This window comes from Vulpes lagopus, chromosome X (genome assembly GCF_018345385.1).
Source record: "Vulpes lagopus strain Blue_001 chromosome X, ASM1834538v1, whole genome shotgun sequence".
Classification (NCBI taxonomy): Eukaryota; Metazoa; Chordata; class Mammalia; order Carnivora; family Canidae; genus Vulpes; species Vulpes lagopus.
In genome coordinates, this window is record NC_054848.1 from 118,174,294 (window position 1) to 118,188,928 (window position 14,635).

Below are 14,635 nucleotides of genomic sequence, written 5' to 3' on the forward strand. Positions count from 1 at the left end.
TCGGATGGTGGATGGGTGCAGGGTGAGAGGCCAGGACACCGCTGGGCTCTCCCATTACCAGCTTTACGTTAGGTAAAGGCCAGCTCAGTCCCGTTTTGTGACCTCTCAGACAAAATCTAGACTTACAGTTGCCTCTGGGTACCCCCGCACCCCCCGGCCCTTCCTTTCTATCCTTGCATCTACCCAGATCCAGACTGTGTGCTTTCAATTCCCTTGGTCCCTACATGGAGGCAAGGGAGCCATTTACTAGGGCGTATGTACCAAACACTATACTATCCAGCATCCCGACAACCTTTTAAAATTGATATTTTTGTTTGTTTGGGTTTTGTTTTGTTTTATTTATTTATTTATTTATTTATTTATTTATTTATTTATTTTTGTCATTTTATAGATGAGATGAAGGCTGAGAGCCAGAATTAGCTTTTCTAAAGTCAGGTCACTTGAACAAAGCCTGTCTACTATGACCCAGACCTGGGCCATCTGGGTTTTATTCGGAAACAGAAATGAGTAAAACGATGGCCTCCTTCAAGTAGCCTAGAGAGAAGACAGCTCACTTAACTGCCAAATCCCACGCACCGTGCCGCTTGCTCTGGCAAAGGCAGATGGAGGGCTTTGGGGCCAGGATGGGAGGCCAGGGAGGAGCTTCTCGGGAATGCTGTCAGGGCTCCGTCACATGTCTCCAGGGAAATGAGCACTCAAACCACAGTGCGACACTCTCCTGCACCCACGGATTGGCAAAACGGTTGAAAAGTCTGGCAATCGCAAGCATCGAAAAGGTTGTGAGCCGACAGGAGTTCTCCAACACCGCCTTAAGGACCTGTTGGCCTCGCCCGGGAAGGTTGGTGCCTACCCTGTGACATCGCATTTCCCCTCTTGGGTAGGTAGATGCTCTTGAGAAATGAGAACCTCTATGCGCCAAAAGACACGTACAAGAATATTCATAACAGCATTGTCTCTAATGCAGCCCCCCCACCAAAAAACAAAAACAAAAACTAGAAACACTTCAAGTAGCCACGTACAGCAGAACAGATGAATTGTGGCACATTTGCACAATGGAATTCTACACACCCAGGGCGGGTGATCGGACTACAGCTGCACACAACGGATGACTCCTAAGCGTGTCGATTGAAAGAAGCCAAATTCCAAAGAACATACATGATATTGTTCCATTCACATAAGTTCGAGACCAAACAAAACCCTTGTTCGGGCGTAGATACGTGGTAAAACAACAAAGAGAAGCCAAGAAATCGTCACCATGGAAGGGAATGGTGCCAACAGAAGCATCCGGCGCTTTAAACGTGATGCAGTGTGTACAGGACCCAGAGAAAGCTGGTGTTCCTAGATCATGAAGGGCATGGAGCTGGGAGAAGATGACTGATGTGTCCATGGGGGCTGATTAATGGACTGGTATTTTCTGGGGTGCCTGGGTGGCTCAGTCGGTAAAGCGTCTGCCTTCGGCTCAGGTCATGATCCTGAGGTCCTGGGATTGAGTCCCAGGTCGGGTTCCCTGCTCAATGGGGAGTCTGCTTCCCCCCTCTCCCTCTGCCCCTCCCGTTGTGCGCTCTCTCTCTCTGTCTTTCTCTCTCTCAAATAAATAAAATCTTTCAAAAAAGAACTGGTACTTTCTTCTCTATGCCATAGGAGCCACTGAGGGAGTCCCCTGGGGCAGGGAAGAGACATGATAAAACATGAACCACTATGGCAGCCAGTGGAGGGTGGGTGGCAGGGTGGCAAGACTGGGGACAGGCTGGTTTGAGGACCTGGTAGTTGACCAGACATGGAGAGTGGGCCGGGAATCCAGATAAGTAGAGGAGCACATCGGGGCAGTGCTGAGGCACCCAGCACACGGACTGGGATAAAAGCCTGAAGGTCACAAAAGACGTCGGACAGAAACACAGATATGGGGATAGAATCACTCAACAGGGCCCCTGGCACGTAGTAGGCACATAATAAATATTAATCTGAATGCATGAATCAGGGAAAGAAGGATGGACAAGGCCATGCTGTTCTTTCTGGAGAGTTGACTCTAAAGGAAGAAAAGAGATTGGGTCATAGCTATTGGGAGACTGGACCAGGAGAATATGCTTTTCTTTTTTTAAAGGATTTAATTTATTTGAGGGATCCCTGGGTGGCGCAGCGGTTTGGCGCCTGCCTTTGGCCCAGGGCGCGATCCTGGAGACCCGGGATGGAATCCCACATTGGGCTCCCGGTGCATGGAGCCTGCTTCTCCCTCTGCCTGTGTCTCTGCCTCTCTCTCTCTCTTTCTCTCTCTCTCTCTCTCTCTCTCTCTCTCTCTCTCTGTGTGTGTGTGTGTGTGTGTGTGTGTGTGACTATCATAAATAAATTTTAAAAATTAAAAAAAAGGATTTAATTTATTTGAGAGAGAGAGAGAGAGCGCACAAGCAGGGGGAGTGGCAGGCAGAGGGAGAGGGAGAAGCAGATCCCAGGACCCCGGGATCATGACCTGAGCCCCCCAAGTGCCCCAAGAATGTGCTTTTTGAAGGAAGAGACCAGTGTATCACCCATGGGGAGGATGGAGTTGGTGCAGAGCTAGAGATTCATGAAAGAACAAGGCCCCAGAGTGGGCATGAGCCCCAGGATACAGACAGAGAGGGGTCTGCCTGGAACAACAGAAGGGACTTCTGTTTCTCAGCAGCAGGGGAATACTGTGGGTACAGATAAGACAATGTTTGTGGAGGGGTGTGGGAACAGGATCGTGGCTCCCCAAAGATGTCCACGTTCCAATCTCCAGAAACAGATACTACGTGAGGTTCCCTAGAGAAGGGAAGTTCAGGTTGCAGCTAGAATGAAGGGGGCTAATGAGCTGGCCTTGGGACGGGGAGATCATGCTGGAATACCGGGGGGGGGGGGATGGGTGTCCAATGTGATCACAGGCGTCCTTAAAATTGGAAAAGGGCCCTTCTCGCCATCACTGGCTTTAGAGGTGGAGGAAGGGGCCGGGAGCCAAGGAATGTGGTGGCCTCTGGAGGCTGGAAAAGGTGAGGACATGGAGTGTCCCCCAGAGCCTGCGGAAGGGACACAACCACACTGACAGGTTGATTTTGTCCAGTGAACCCGTGTCAGGCTTCTCACCTACAGAACTTCATGGGAATAGATGTACCTACATCGTTAAGGTCGATCAATTTGTTAACAATGTGTTCTAGCACCGGTAGGAAAGGAATACAAGGATAGAGCCCCCCCAAGGGGGGGGCGGGGCGGACCACGCCTGCTTAATTCCGTTTCCTTCAGCAACGTCTGTAATATCAGAGGGCTGTAAGCAAATTCAAAATGGCCCAGAGCAGAGGAGGAGGAAGATGAAAACGCGCCTGAGAAGCGGGCTCTGGACTACGTAGTCCTAATTGACTTCACCACTGAGCAGTGACAAATCCCAGGCACCAGTCTGGTGGCGCCCCCTCGTGCTTGACAGCAGCAAATGCAATACTCTCCAGAAGAGGCCCTCTTCCTCCTTGGCCTCTGGGAATTCTCAGAGGATTTTCCGAAGAAAATGAACCCTTCACAGTTTAAAAAAAAAGAAAAGAAAAGAAAAAGAAAAGCAAAGATACCCTCGGGGGAAACCAACAGAAAGGACAGACCAGGAGAGGACTTGTACGGGCTCATGAGCTACTCAGTATTCAGGAATGTCAACAGGGTGGTCTGCAGCTGGCCAGGGTGGAAGGATTTAGACCACAGAAGTCAGCAGATGCTACAAATCAGGGTGGTTTTAAAACTTTTTATATTATTTTTATTTTTTTTAAAGATGTTATTTATTTACTCATGAGAGACACAGAGAGAGAGGCAGAGACACAGGCAGAGGAAGAAGCAGGCTCCCTGCAGGGAGCCCAATACGGAACTTGATCCCAGGACCCCAGGATCACGCCCTGAGCCACCCCTGCACCCAGTTTTGTTTTTGTTTTTTAATTTCAGAGAGCTGATAATGACAACTTTACCAGCACACCACTGGATGCAGGTTACAAGACTACTATGTGTCTTATCTTTAAAGAAATAAGATCAAAGCGACTTTGAGTTTAGCAATCATCAGTGCTTAGATACAAACACCAAAAGCACAACCCATGAAAGAGGAAAAATTGACATGATGGACCACGTTCTGATTCAAAACATCTGCTCTGTGAAACACACTGTTAAGAGAATGAGAAGACAAGGCACAGAGTGGGAGAAAATATTTGCAAAACACGTATTTGATGATATGTGATCTCATCAGGCTGATAGGCAAACCGGGTGGGAAGTACAGTGGGTTCCTGGGTACCTGTCACTACCCACCCACTGATGAGCCACCACTGACATGTCACCACAAACAACAAATTCTATCGTTTATCCTAGGGTGTATCCTCCGTGTCGGACAGCCTGTGGGTTTTGACTACTGTATGAACACATGTGCCCATCACTGCCCTAAAAATCCTCTGCTCCACCTGTTTGTTCCTCTCTTCCTCCACTTGCTGTTCCTTCACCCCCGAAACTGCTCAAAAGAAAAAAAAAGAAAATGAAAGAAAGTCTGTTGATTTTTTTTTTTTTAAGGCATCCAAGTAATTTTGTGCGGCTAGTTCACCAAGAAATGTTCAGATGGGGCGCCTGGGTGGCTCAGCGGTTGAGCATCTGCCTTCGGCTCCGGGTGTGATCCCGGGGTCCTGGGATCGAGGCCAGCATTGGGCTCCCCGCAGGGAGCCTGTTTCTCCCTCTGCCTGTGTCTCTGCCTCTCTCTCTCTGTCTTTCACAAATAAATAAAATCTTTTTAAAAATTAAATTGTAAAAAGTGTTCAGTGACTCTCATTCCAGGCAATACCCACATTTTGGTCAAACCGCCATCCTTCAACAGAAGCCCCCAGAATAACGCATCACAGATGACGGAGGCGGCTTCCTGTGCAACGCCGTGCTGTGTGGACTGGGAGTCTGGACAAGATGCTTAAAGCACCCGCCTGTGCACCTGCAGGAGCTGTGCGGGGTCCAGGCTCTGGTAGGCGGGAGGCAGCCAAGTGGGGTGTGCATGGGAAAGAGGAGGACACCCGAGTACTCAGTGCTACGTCTTCTAGCCCGCCACGTCCGTGAGCCTCGGCACCTGTTTGCACCCGACTTGGCTCCAAATCCACCCCTGTTTAGCTGCTCTGTGATCATGGAGGTGGGCTCTGTAACTAGTTCTCCTTTACCAACTGCTACGGTGTTGATCCTGGTCAGTAGAGGGTGCTGGAGAGATACCGGGAGAATAAAGGGGTGGGCCTCTCCCCTGCCTCGTGGGCCTCGTTCCGGTGAGCCTGCTGGCTAGCCTCCTGCAAAGCCCAGCTTCCTCCAGGGCCCGGCTCCCGAGCACGCAGCAACCTCCGTGCTGGCTCCTGCGTGTACTAAGCATGCCCTTCATTTTCTGTGCTCTGATGCTTCAGTATATGCTGCGTCGCCGACCCCCAGGGTTAGTCAGCTCCCAGAGATGCCAAATAACTGTCCTGCAAGCACGCTTTACAAATGTGACCCAACCAGTCCAGAGCCCTTATTTCCAACCACCTCCTTTGGCTAAATGCTTTCACGCTCCAGGCCCCTGTCCTGCTGCAACCACTGCACAGCCAGGTGCCAGGCAGTCGGGGACGACCTGGATGCCCCAGAAGTGGCAGACATTCCTCAAACTGGCCAATCCTAAACCTGTTTGCCTTGCCTCACCCATCCCTTCCCTTAGAAACCTCAATAAAAGCTCTTGCCCTCGTCCCCCTCTGGCCCCCACCTTGTGATGGACGCTGGTGCTTTCCGGAGTGACCTCCAGTGGGGGGGGGCGCGTGTCCCCTCCTCTGGGGAGGATCAGTGACTGTGACAGTGTTTTCAGTAGCCATCATCTCTTTACTTGCTAGTCAAACTTCTGTGACTCCAATCCCATTAGCAGTTTTCCCTGCTGAACTTTCCCTGTGTGCAAGTGACCCTATGGTTTCAATTTCCTGATCAGTCCCTGGTGGGTACAGCCTACGAGGTCCCATAATCATTTGTCATCGTGTTTTCTTCAGGGAATGCATAACAGGGCAACTTGTGGTTTCTGTTGGTGCTTTGCAATAGAGACCGAGCATCTGTTTCCAGAAGGTCATACAAAGGGAAAGGGGGCCGAACAAAAGGGCAGAATTTCGTGGGCGCCCATCTCCTGAATTAGAAACAGGCCGGGACTCGTTGCACATCATCATTATGAGGATGATTTGTATCTCTGCCGCGCAGGAGTAACTGAAGGTTGAATCGTGGAATGCTGCTTATGCGGCCTGCCTTTGTAATGGCCCAGCATCCTGTGTTCTAGGACTGAGTTCGAACAGTCCAGAAAACAATTACCACCCTGAGAAAACAACACAGGATCCGTAGCTTTATGTTTTTCTGTTTTGTAGCCAATACCCACAATCATTTCAAAAGAGAGTCTCAGGAAACTTAGAAAATATAAATAAGACGGGGACCTGGGTGGCTCAGTGGTTGCGCATTGGCCTTCAGCTCAGGGCATGATCCCAGGGTCCTGGGATCGAGTCCCACATCGGGCTCCCTGCGGGGAGCCTGTTTCTCCCTCTGCCTGTGTCTCTGCTTCTCTCTCTGTCTCTCTCATGAATAAATGAATAGAATCTTTTTTTAAAAAAAAAAAAAGGAAAAGGAAAAAAACAAACAACTACTTCACCAACGCTGACGACTGAGAGACCAGTTTTTCTGGCTGCCATTAAATAGCAATCGCTTATGTCATGCTCACAACGCTCCATCCGCTGGCCTGAATGCTTTCCGTGTGTGGAGATTCCCTGAATGGCCACAACAAGCCCAGGATGAGCTGCGTTGCCAGGGGTAGTGGCCCGAGTAGTCTCCCGTTTTGCAGAGGAGGAAACGGGGTGCAGAGAAATTGCTTGTCCAACATTCGCCCCGTGCAGGCTGGTGGGGCCTGTTTGGAACCAAATCACTGTGGCCCGGGGGCTACGTTCTGGGGTGCTCGGCTCCACCCAAAGGACCCCGGCTCCTGTCATAGCAAAACACGGTAGAGTATCTTTCTCACCTCTCAGGAAACGCATCTCTCCACTCCCTGGCGTTCACCATCTGTAAATGTCAGCCCCTCGTGGCACCCAGCCCATTAGCCATGCCACCTCGGAGTTGGGAAGAGAAATGGGTAACCCCTCTATGCTATCTGATATTTTAGCTTGGATTTGAATACGGAAGCCGTTAGCATTCAAAAATCCATCACCCACAAACAGATGGGTAAAGCCCTCCATGGAAGGTGGCCCAGCCTTGCCATCGGCCCTCCTGCACCCCCATCGGCCATGGGCCTGGAGAGCAGGGCTGCCTGCAGCCTAAGTGCGTTGGCACATGGCCACTGGATGTGGCAAATAAATCACATGTTTTTCTTCCCGCGTGGTTCAGCCTCAGGGGACAGGGGGGTTAGTGTTCAGAATGAAGACTCCTCCAAACTCGGCCCAACAAGCAGGTCAACGGAAGGCCTCACAGTTGCTCTAGATGCTGGAGGGTGATGTATCAGAGTCCCTCCTTGGCCACCATACGTGGCTCCCCGGTTGGTGGTGGTGGTGGTGGTGATGGGGACAAAGCCCTTGTGTGCTTGGGTTTGGGTTTGGGTTTGTTTTTTTTTTTCATGCCATTGGTGCCTGCGATCCAAAAGTCTGGGGGCTAACCGGTCTGAACTGGGTGTCTCCCTTCCTTCCCCTCTGTGATGGTTCACCATACGCATCCATTTGACCGGACCATGGGATTTCCAGGTATCTGCTGAAACATTATTTTATGTGGTTTTTTAATTTTTTTTGTATTCATTTATTTTTTTACATATTTTTTATTGGAGTTCAATTTGCCAACATATAGCATAACACCCAGTGCTCATCCCATCAAGTGCCCCCCTCAGTGTCCATCACCCATTCACCCCCATCCCCTGCCCTCCTCCCCTTTCAACACCCCTTAGTTCGTTTCCCAGAGTTAGGAGTCTTTCATGTTCTGTCTCCCTTTCTGATATTTCCCACTCATTTCTTCTCCTTTCCCCTTTATACCCTTTCACTATTTTTTATATTCCCCAAATGAATGAGACCATATGTTTGTCCTTCTCCGATTGACTCATTTCACTCAGCATAATACCCTCCAGTTCCATCCACGTCGAAGCAAATGGTGGGTATTTGTCGTTCTAATGGCTGAGGAATATTCCATTGTATACATACATATTCTGGAGGCCGAGAAACATTATTTCTGCGGGGGCCTGTAAGGGTGTTTGCAGAGGAGGTTAGCAGTTGAGTGGTGGGACTCAGCAAAGCAGGGGCCCTCCCCACTGCGGGCCAATCCACCAAGGGCTCCAGCAGAACAAAAAGGCTAAGACTGAACTGGGCCTGCCTGACCGTGGAGCTGAGCCATCCCTCTTCTGCTTCGGTGCTCCGGGGTCGCCGGCCTGTGGCTCGCAGATCTGGGGCTTCTCGGCCTCCAGAATCGTGTGACCCAATTCCTCGTGATGAATCTCAGCAAACAGATAGAGAGGGAGAGAGAGATCCTGCCTCTGGAGAAGCCGGCTACATGCGGTAGCTGTTTCTCAAGCCTCACCTGCAGCTCCAAAGTGTCCCCCAAAAGTGCTCTCATCAATTCCACACCATCTCCAGGCTGCTGAGTCCAGGGGATACCTCTCAGCCCCGTCTTACCCGGGACTGGGCACCACCTGACACTCTGGATCATTCCTTCCCACTTGAAACTCTGTCCTCTTCGCCCCCAGGCCCCCTCTGCCCTGGCTCTTTTCCTGGTCTTGGAAGATGACTTTCTCTCTCCCTTTGGATTTCGTGATAATCTCATCTGCTGGACCTTGTCCTGACTGCTTCATTGTGGCTGCCTGAAAGGGGGGTTTATGGAAGTGTTTACTGAGTGAGGCAGAAAGCACGTCTCTGAAACATGCATGGCAGCTTGACGCCAGCGGAGTCTCCAGAGCTTTGGGAGTGGGGGTCTCTGGATGGCAGTTTACATGGCAAGGAGAGCTTGACACTGCATTTGCAGAGCACCTGGCATAAGACTGGGTGGCATAAGACTGGCATCTGGGTGGCTCAGTGGTTGAGCGACTGCCTTTTCTCAGATTGTGATCCTGGGGTCCTGGGATCCCTGCAGGGAGCCTGCTTCTCCCTCTGCCTGTATCTCTGCCTCTCTCTTTGTGTCTCTCATGAATAAATCAATAAAATCTTTGAAAAAAAGACTGAGGACATTTCATGTCGATAGCAAAGAACGATGGGTGGTGGAGATCCTGGGGCATAGGCAGAGACCTTCTAGATAAATTTGGAGCACAATTAAGTAATCTGTGGCATTCTCGAGTGCAGCTGGCAGAGGCACAAGAATTGATAATTGCACTCATTTAATGTATTTATTCGAAGTGTCATTGAGACCATCAACTTCACAAAAGGACCTTCGGACACGGCGGTGGCTCATTTTATGTGTCAGGTTGGGTCGGCCATAGTGCAGAGGTGTTTGGTCAAACACTAGTCTACATATTTCTGTGAAAGAATTTTGTATATGTGATTAGCATTTCAATCAGCAGACTCTGAGTAAAGCAGATTGCCCTCCACAAGGTGGGTGGGCCTCATCCAATCAGTTGAAGGTCTTAAGAGCAAAGACTGAGGTCCCCTCAAAAAGGAAGGCACTCGGCTCCAGACTCTGACTTCAGACTCAGGATTGCTACATGCTGGGATTTCTGGCCTGCCCACCTGGCTTGCAAACTCCAGGCTTGTTTTCACCATGGTGTGAGCCGATTCCTGAAACTAAACCCCCCTCTGTCTTTCTCTCTTTCTGTCTGTACACACAGACACCCTCCATGGGTTCTGTTTCTCTGGAGAACCCTGACCTCGTCTCCTTGGTAGGCATACCGCGCCCCCCAACATGTCCGTGCCTTGGCCCCTGAACCTGTGAATATGTCATGCTACATGGCAAAGGGGTGGGTGGGGATTTGCAGATAATCAAGGTTACAGACTTTGAGATGGGGAGAGTATCCTGTATCATTCAGGTGGGTCCTATTTAATCACACGTGTCCTTAAAAGCAGAGAACTTTCTCTGGCTAGTGGCAAGAGAGATGCTCCAGGAGGGGACGTCAGAGAGATCAAAGAATACAAGGGGCTTGACCCACCCTTGCTGGAGGAGGGCCACAGGGAAAGCACAGGAAGGAATGAAGGCAGCCTCTGGGAGCTGCATGAGCCGGATACTTCCCCCCGAGCCTCCAGAAAAGAGCCCAGCCCTGCGAACACCTTAATTTCAACCTTGTGATACCCTCAGCAGAGGACCCAATTGAGACCACCAGGACTTTTTTTTAATATTTTATTTATTTATTCATGAGAGACAGAGAGAGAGAGAGGCAGAGACCCAGGCAGAGGGAGAAGCAGGCTCCATGCAGGGAGCCTGATGTGGGACTTGATCCTGGGTCTCCAGGATCACACCCTGGGCTGAAGGCGGCACTAAACTGCTGAGTCACCCGGGCTGTCCACCACCAGGACTTCTGACCTATAATAACTTCGAGAATGTAGACACGACTTCTAAGCTATAGTAACTTCGAGAAAGTAGACATGTGTGCTTTAAGCTGCTAAGTTTGTGGTGGTTCATCAGGGCAGCAACAGAACATGAACCCGGTGCCTAATACCGTGTGGAGAAAAGTCTTGGAACATACATGTAGACAAGCCAAGATTTTTAAACCCGGCTAGATGGTGCTTCTGGATCAAATGGGGTTAAGGCTGGACCTGGCACAGACCTGCATCCGAGGCAGTGATGTTTTGCAAGGACACGCAGAACCTAAGTCCATCTGTTGCCGCGTTCACCAGGAATTGCTTTCGGCTACACAGCACAATAATAGACACAAAAACGAACACCATGAACTGAACACACTCCCCGGGCTGGAGCCACAGACGGCACCAGGCTTTGCTTTATGACGGGATGGCCTCCACCGTGGCCCGCAAGGACTAGACAAAATATTACTCCTTGGAGGGGCCATTTGGGACCCCTCTCAACAATGGGGCCATTTCTCTGCAGGGGCCTCGGCTGTTGTCCCATAGAACATGAGAGTGGCTCCTTCCCAGCAAAATGATGTTTTTGAGAAACTCATTCGATACGGAATCGGCAGGTGCACTTTCATTTGCTCGATTCCTTTTCTGCAAATGAAAGTGGGGGCCTCGTCCACAGCCCTCAAATTGTAGAGCTGAAGATCACATTTCAGAGTTTCTCTGTTTTCAAACCATATGAAAATGTACCAACTTCTAGTTATTTATTTATTTTAAATGTTTTTACCTCCCTCTCCTGAGCTCTAGACCCTGGTGACCAACAATCTATGGGATGTCTCCACTTGGATGACCCATAGGCACCGTTCAAGGCCACGCATGTCACTGTGCAGGTCATCACACCTAAGGGGGACCACGCACAGGGAAAGCCCCCTCGATTTCTAGGTGTCTTCTGGGCCTTTCTTGGCATACAGCAGCCAAAGGTTGAGCTTTGACAGCGTTGGCCTATTACGACAACTTTATGACCAACAGCAGTCCAGTGTTGTGAGGACGGGGTGTCTTTTTCCAATGCACAGAAAAGAACCGTGTGGGCCGGGACTCAGGGCAGGGCCAACATGACGTGTCCAAAATGATCTCATCCTACTCACTCACCTCTTCCAGCCCCGGGACCCCCCCCCCGCATTCCTTAGCTCGGGGACCACTGTCATGCTCTACCCGGTCACGGGAGTCTCACACCCATCTCTTAGCCTCCCCTTCCCTCTCTCCTTCATGCCCAGCATCCCATCGGTCACTGAGTCCTGTCCGATGTCAGGCTCCCCTGCATCAGCTTCGGAAATGGTCTTCCCACAGCCATGCCTGCCCCTCCAGTCCATCCTACATGGGGCAATCCCAGCTGCGCTTCCGACACGTGAACACGATCAGTTGCCCTTCTGTGATCTCTGGCCGTGGCTCCTTGTCACCACTAATGGCACCTCCAAGTGCACTCTTCAGACCATCTGTGTCAGACTCACTTGTGGTGCTTTACAAAATGTGGACTCTCAGCATCCCCTTCCCTGCCAAGCTACTAAATTCTCAGATTTTTTGGGATGCCTGGGTGGCTCAGTGGTTGAGCATCTGCCTTCAGTTAATGGTGTGACCCCGGGGTCCTGGGATTGAGTCCCACATTGTGCTCCCTGCAGGGAACCTGCTTCTCCCTCTGCGTATGTCTCTATGTCTCTCATGAATAAGGAAATAAAAATCTAAAGAAAAAAAAAATCTCAGATTCTCTGCAGTGGGGCTCCTGGGTCTGTAGCTTAGTGGATGTCACAAGTCATTTTTATGCATGTAAGTCTGGAAACTACTACATTATACAGTACACTGTGTAGACATTTCATAAACATGCAGTGTACATGCATAAACATGTGCCACTTCCCCAGCAGGGACCTCAGCGTGCAGCCGGCAGGACAGAAGTGCCTTGATTTTCCCCAGGGGAGCACCAGCATGTGCCTGACAACTCACTCCTCCCCTTGCCTCCCACCACACAAGTTGACATCTGTCCCCTGACAGTGATCCCCGGGAAGGCAGGGTGGTCAAGGCAAGAACTCTGAGTGGGCCCTGATGTGGGCCTTGCAGGGCAAGGGGAGGTTGGGGCACGTGGATGTTGGGAGACAAGTTTCCATGACTACGTCGGGCCAGGTCTTCTGGGTGGTGAGTTTACAGTCACGTGAAGAAAGCTGGTATAAGGACACACTGCAACACAGTAAAGCTTAGAGACATCCCTCCCCCAGAGTTCAGAGGTGTGAAGGTCAAGATCTCCCCTTCCCCCTCTCCAAAGATTCATTCACATTCCAGGAAAGTGAGGAACTTCTCTCTCTGGAAGAGAGATGGGGCAGTTCACTAGCAGCCCTATCAAAGATGCAAGTTTCCCAAATTTGGGCTTCTCCTCCTGTGGGGCACCCCCATGGCATGTGCAGATACCATCTGGCCCCCCACTGTTGGTCAAAAGAGATTACAGGGCAGGCCATCTTCAAGAGGAGTAGACCCCACCTGTCGATGGGGGCATGGCAAGGCCACATTGCCAAAGACCATGTCACCCCGTGGACATTGGGGCTGGGTGAATCCATCCAAGATGCTTGCCCTGGCTGCTATTTTTGCTGTAATAATAACTTGCCTTTATTATCGACCCAGAGGCCTCTTGTCTTCCTTCAGGTTGTCCTGTAATCGGAGGCTACGTTTTAAGCTTGCTAGCGGGGGAGACCCTCAGATCCTCCCGGCTGTGGACCTCATCATGTGTGGAGCCTTCCTCAGAGGGCAGCAATGGTTTGGCCATGGATTCCCGGCTGAATGTGGGACGGAGCTGGGGGTCGGGGTGGGCCAGAGGGCAAGGGGGGGTTCAGGTGCCCTGCTGCTGCACAACACGCACCTCAAAACCTAGTGGCTTAAAACATAAATTTATTTCTCAAGAGTCCGTGTGGTTCAACAGAATGAGTCTCTGGCCTCACCTGGTGTTGGCTGGACGGCCGGGAGGACTAGAAGGCCTGAAACGTCCTCAATTACGTGGCCGGCTGGGAGCCTTGGTTCTCTTCCACATGGGCCTTGCCGCATGGCTGCTTGGGTTTCCTCACAGCATGGCAGCGCAGTTCCAAGTGAGAGTGTTCCCAGAATCCGAGGCAGAGGTTGCAGCTCCTTGGAGGCCGAGCTCTGGAAGTTACAGAGCCCCCCTTCTGCCATCTTCTATTGGTCCAAAGAAGTTATGGGAGGGGACATAGATTTTCATCCTTTGATCTAGATGTGGCAAGGCCACATTGCCAAAGAGCTTTGGAAGGAGGGACGCCCTTGCGGCTGTCTTCTGAGGTATGGCCTACCATGGCGGGACTGCTCCATCCTATTTCTCCAAGGGTGCTGAGCCCTGGCTGTGCTAGAATCCAGCGCAGCGTGCGAATCTGTAGTCTAGCATAACGGAGGCTCTGTGTCTTGGCCCCAATGGCCCCTAGGCGACCTTGTCTCTCACCTTGTCCAATTTTATGCTGCAGCCACAGGACATCTCAGGGTTCACGTACACAGAGTAAGCTGTGTAAGCAACTGCACACCTGTGCCCATGACCATTCTTCATGCCTGCAACGACTTTTGGACTCAGTCTGCATGCCGTCCTCTAGGAAGCCCTCCTCAGCCCTCTCCTCCCACAGCCCCGCAGGCTTGCCCCCACGGCGGCCCTCGCCAGCAGGGCCCCGTTGAAGGATCTGGTGAAACTATGAAACTATGTTTAAAATCTTATCATTTTGTTTCTGACAAATCTCAGGGCAGCGAGGCTGCTTGCATTACAGTTCTGGAGGCTGGCAGGTCCGAGGCTGAGGCTGGTTCCTGGGAGAGGCCTCTTCCTGGCTCGCCCACAGCGGTCTCTCCTGGGCCTTCACACAGCCTTTGTGCAGTGCTTGCTCGGGGAGAGGGTGACGCCCAGCTCTCCGGCGTGTCTTCGTGCAAGAGCAGTAATATCACCATGCCAGGGCCCCATCTTTGTGATCTAATCACCTCCCAAGGTGTCATGTCCACATGCCATCGAGCGAGGGTTGGGTGGCCTGCAGTTGCTGGGGCTTCAACTTACGAATGGGGGATGTGCGTGTGTGGACAGAAACAGTCTATAACCGTGGATCAAACACCTGATGTGTTAATTTTGGAAAAGCAGAGCCTGCGGGAGCTACACGGGGGTCTCT